This window comes from Adiantum capillus-veneris, chromosome 3 (genome assembly GCF_014529385.1).
Source record: "Adiantum capillus-veneris isolate H3 chromosome 3, ASM1452938v2, whole genome shotgun sequence".
Lineage (NCBI taxonomy): Eukaryota > Viridiplantae > Streptophyta > Polypodiopsida > Polypodiales > Pteridaceae > Adiantum > Adiantum capillus-veneris.
Window position 1 is genome coordinate 161,237,910 of NC_140933.1, and position 6,026 is coordinate 161,243,935.

The following is a 6,026-nucleotide window of genomic DNA, read 5'->3' on the forward strand; positions in this document are numbered from 1 at the left end:
CGGAAGACAGAAATGTATGGGTGGCCGGCTAGCTAAGAGGGCTCCGCCATAGGCCCTCGACAGCGGAGTGCCTTTTACTTGGCAGAGAGAGTCTTCTCATACAAAATGCGCACCTCATTGGCAATCCTTCAGCAGGTAACTTCATATATTTGAAAGAGCTGGCAGCAGCCGCACAAAGCTTTGCAGATCATACCCCGCTTCTTGCTTGTCAAAAGGCGCTTCTTGACTCTAGGGGGCGGTTGAAGCACCCCCTAGCTATGTTGCCCCTAGCTATGTTGCCGCAGGGATTCTCGATCAAGGGACTATCAGCTCCCAGTTAGGTATGAGGCAACACTTTCTACATTCGAGGGCCCCCCTTCAGTGACTCTAGCAGGCCTATGGGGAAGCCCTCTAAATTGATAAATCAAGAGTCTCTTGTGTCCAAACTGTTGGGTTCAAACCCCCCTTAACTCGACTGAGATGCTCCACCTCACGCAGTTGAAATTTCAAGTTGTAAGTCTCTCTCTAAAAAAAGACAAAGAGATTAGTCATTATCTTTTTGTCAATATCTTATATGCGTGAAGCATTTCAAAGAAAAGGATGACCGAAGGACAACTACTAACTCATATAGTAGTATGAAGGGGCATGTAGAGACGTAGACACCTAGAGAGAAGTGGGAAGGGAGGGCCTCTCACAGCACTAGTTCACACCTCTTTGCGATCCCGGATGGTTGTTGATCGAGGACTCTCTAATTTATTTGGAGGAAGGATTGGACGATGTTTGACCTCATGACCTCTCCATCATGAAGTGAATGTCTTATCACTAAGCTGGCACATACTTTTGTTATGCAAAGAAAAAGGTAGCAATAAATTAAGTAGTTTCAGCAGACCTGCGATCTTAGTTCACTTCGGGTTTGCACCAACTGCACATTAGTTCACATCACCAAAATGCGGTGTACATACCTTGTAGAGTTCACATATAGTTCACATGCAATTTCACGACGAGTTTCATCATATCGCATTCTTTCTTTTGGATGCATGTAAATTTTTCATAGTAAAGATTTCAACATTTGAAATTAGTGTCTCATTTATTGGATGTTGAAAAGTAGAATCATTACTCATGATCATGGAAGTCTTGAGATAGAAAGATGGGCCTTCCATATATTTCCCTCCCATCTCCCCTCTTTTTTCTGGTGGAGTGATGTGTTTGTAATTTTGTAATGTCATTTGGTACATCAAAGCAAATAACATAGCGAGTGAACTTCTTGAAATTTCTGAGTGTCACTTTGAAAATAGCCAACATTCAATGACTCCATGAGTCTAATATGAGACCATGGAAGAAAGTGTGGCCACTTGATATTTTAATATAGAGTGGTAATTTTACAAGACCACATACTAAGAAGAAACTATAACTAATAAAACTCAAACATAAAATTGGAGAGGTTTTAGAAAATAGAGGCCACATCCCTAGTGTGATTTGTTTTCGAGTGGCCCAAATTGAAGAGAAGAATGTAAATGGGGTTGTAGATGGCTCCACCAAACTACTACGATAAGGCAATACCAAAAACCATGTCGCCCAGTTTCTTACTAGAAGGGCATCCTAAAGCCTTGTAGCATAGTCGCTAACGACACTCATACCGATCCAACAAAATTGTCAATTCATGGATTGTTAACCCCCAGGGAATGGAAACACTCACTGACTCTTGGTGATCTAATCAATGACACACAAAAAGAGGTGAACTCCTTGAGGGGCTCAATTGCAATGGGAGATCAAAGCCATGGATTGGCATTCTCCATCCGACTTCTCCTTGCTTCTACTAACTCGATTTGCACACATATGGACAATGGTGCACACACTAACTAATCTCAACTAATCACCCTCTAAACACAAGCACACACGCATAGATCTAATGAGTTGAGCATGCACTATTCAAGCATAGCAACAATTAGGCCCACATCAAGGAAACCGTACGATTCCATGCACACAACCATACCTAAAAATGCTTCTGAAAAAAAGAAAAAACAATAAAGATTAGAGAGCAATTAACCCACTAATTAGTGGTTGATCCATGTTTATGTATGCACACTTTAACACTATGAACATATAGAGTCAAGTAATGGAAATAAAATGAGCACTAGCATTAGATATAAACCCCATGAACATGGAGAAGCTCAAAGACTTCATAATGATAGCTATTCACTCTCTACAATGTTAGAGTGTACAAGGTGAGTGTCCTTTCACACTTTGCATATTGCCTTATGCATTCATTGGGTGTCCAACACTAAATAGGGATGCACACTACCTATATTTGTTATTTAGGCATATAAATTGATCTCCTCATTGCAAGCTAGAGCTCTCAATGTACCCGTTACAATTTACACAAGATTACATTTGTAGAAAAATAAGAGGGATTTTACAATAGGTGACACTATAAGCATAGTGTCTAACCACTTCTAGATGCATCATTGCATAAGCACTTCATATTCACTTCAATCTTTGTCTTGAGCCTTGGCGGTAATCTCCTACCTGTGTTGAAGCTACTTAGCACTCCCCTCTTTCGATTCTAGTGCTCATACTTCGGCACTATTGAAAAGTTTTCGTGGAGATTAAAAGATTCTTTAGAGTAGGGCCTCTGTTTTTGTCGATTGTTTTAAAGCTTGAATCTTAGAGCTTAAGAGGTTCTCTTTGTTGTAGTACTTGAGAGGTATTATCGTTGTAGAACTTTGTATATACATAGTTGTCAAAGGTTTTGTTGTACATGGTAGTTTAAAAAAACATCTTCATTGAAGCTATATAATGGCTAATTTGATGCTCATTATTTATTAGGGGTTATTAGGTGTCTCTAAGAACTATTCTGAAAATGTGGATGACCAAAGAGGAAAAACCCATTGGAAAAAAAGTGTTTTTGGTTTATGCACATTTGTAGTATAGTTAGCATTGGAAGTATTAATAAGTTACATAAATGAATTACTTATTGCTAAAAAGATGTAATATAGTAAATTGGTAGTGGCTATAAATGTCAAAATGCTCATATGATTACATAGGTGGAAGCATAAAAGAGTGTTTAATGCATAGGTCCAATGATGGGACATCCTATATGCACACATAGAAATGCATTAGAAACAATACGTTGTACAAAAGAAGGAGTTTTAGTATGGTTGTTCAAAAAGACGTGCTAGCGGGTAAATCCATTAATTGGTAGAGGCCAATCAAGCCGGTTCAGATCTATCATTACTTGTTTGGCCGTTTTGATCACATAGTCGTGCAAGCAAACAAATATGAATTTCATTCTTCCATGGTTGTACTATAGAACATAGAAATTCTCACTCCCATTTGCAGTGTTTATTATTCATTTAGTTTGAAAGAGGTGCACATCACATGCATGACTTTGCAATAACTCGACATGCACAACACCCATGTTGGTCCTCACGGTCCAACACTTTCTGCAATCGCGATGGGTGTTACAATTCCGAGCCCATGTAGTGGCATCAAATTGATGAAATGTATGCCAGATAAAGTTTTACATGAAGTTTGGGCCGAGTTCGTAACTAAATGGTTGCATTTAGTAAGGTAATGTGATGCTGAATATGTAATCCAAGAATAGATCGAAAAGGTAGTCTAGGAATTTTTCCTGCTAAAAATATGTCCAAATGGGTGAGGTTCATCATTGTGGTCGCGTCGGATGCTTTTAAGCTCCAATCAAATACAAAACGAGGCTAATACATCCAATTTAGCCTAGATTATGGTCTCCCAAGGGTTTTGTTGTATAGTAGATTGTGTAAATGACACGGGTTTTTGGCAAGTTGCACACCCAATTTGAATTTCTTGGGAAGCTTGGGAAGTTCGATCGGCTTTACGACAAATCGGGATCAAATTGGCTAGCTTTTGCTCAATTTAGTCAAGGTTGAATGGGTTTTGCAAATTTTGAGAATCTTTGAATGGGGACAACTTAAAGCAAGGATGGATTGATTTGATGACTTGAGGGCCAGAGTTAATGCTCGAGGTGTGGAAATTTTCTCAAGATCCTACAAGGTTTTACAAGGAAGAAATTGCGCCCCCTTTGGCCAAGTTGTGAGTATTTCACTTTTTTTGTGAAGCATCTTAGTGAATTTTCTTGTGGCTTTGGAAAGTTTGAAGGTGTGGCCCTCACGAGCCACCATGTGGCCAAGGGATAAACCCACATGCGGGTGCATTGAAAGGAAAATAGGGGTATATATAGTGGAGGAGCATCACACTTGATTATACCACCCTTCTCTCTCACAATCTTGTGTGGCTGGCCAAGTGCATGTGCATGGGCACTGCTCGCAATGGCTATAGGTGGCTCTGGCAGGAATGACCTATTAGGCATTGTTGTCGACGACTGAATTCCGCATCCATCATTGAGGATGCTAAGGAGGGGTCCCACCTGGGCGCCCTTTCTTAGGGGGCGGCCCTTATAGAAGGACCTCTCTTATTGCTTCCCAAGAGGGGAACAATCATGTTGTCGTGATTGTTCCTCCTCAAAGGATTTGGGAGAGGAAGTGCTCATGCAAAGCCAAGTGGAATGTGTGAGTGGTCGAAGAAGAGAGCTCCTAAAATTATGAGATGAAAAACCAAATTTTTTCTATTTGGGGGGGACATAAAATGAGGAGAAGAAGGGGAGTTGGGAAAGGTTTGGACTTTTTTTTTGGAGTAGTTTTGGGAGAGCTTTTGGGAAGCAAGGATCAAGCAAGAGATGAAGAGAAGTCTTCTTCTTCTTAGCACGAGCTTATCAAGCTTTGGAGGAGGAGAACTCTCAATGGGATGGAAGAAGAGAAGTAGTGGGAAGCTTTTGTAGATTTTCTCTTGTTTTTGCTCTCTAGCTGGAGGATTTGTGCTTTTTGGAAGACGTTTTCCTTTGATCGGTTTTATGAGCAAAGGACGCTACAAAATTTTGGGAATTTGTGCTTCACAAATTCTGAAAGGGTTGAAAATTTTTGATTTGGGAGTTTCAAATCCAAGTAGACATCGACAATAGCATGTGCAATCAAGTTGTAATTTGTGTTATAAGGATCATTTGAAAAATTTTGTTCTTTTCAAGCCTGATTTATGTGTTGATTTTTTGTTTCCTACTATTATTAACCTCAATTTGTGTTCTAAATCTCTATCATCTCTTGCAATTAGTCTCTAATCTTCATCGTACCCAGTTATTAGTACTCTAGTATCTATATTTCTACCCTAAATACTTGGTTCTTAGCCCTAAGCTAATCTCCATCCATAGCCAAAGGCTTTGGGCCTACCTAGTCTCCCTTGGAATGTAGCGAACTCCGCACTTTGGTGAACCCAACCACAAAAGAGAGTGGGGTGGATGGAATTAGCCATGTCTATGAGCCAAGATACGGGATGCATCAGGTGTTATGACCATTGACCATTTGCTGCACTTATGCCCCAACAACATCTACACCATGAGCAAATGATGAATCATAGCACAATCAGAGAGCTGAAAGCCAAAATTTGAGAAGCTAGGCATGTGGTAATAAACAAATTGGAGTCGTTTGAAGGTCGAGACCTGTCAAAGTTTTGCAAAGTGTATGAGTAGGCTATGGAAGACAGGGGACGGATGAACAAGCTACAACTGAGAATTTTGCTTCTGTTGGGGTACCATAATTGTTATCATTATTACTACTTTTGGACATTTTATCGATTTTCCTTATGTTTTATCCTCAAACACCATTCAAAAGAAACAATGTAAATAGAACTCTTCTTTACCTACTACTCTTAGAGTTTAAGTAAAGAGCAACCACTTCTACTTTTGGGTGCATGCATGAAGAGAGAAAGATATTCCTGAAATCACGTCTTTGCGAGTGTTGGAATTAGGGTTGCAGAGAAACACACACAGCTTGGAGAAGACGAAGGAAGCTCAAGGCACACAATAGAGAGTGTGTTACTTAGTGTGCAATGGAAAGATAGATAGCCCTAGAATGATGGGCGTATATACAATGCACGGGGGGAAAAACCTCCTAAAGAGGGAAAAAATGCCCCGGCGGTCCTAGTGTGTTCACACACATCACTACCACATGTATATGGTA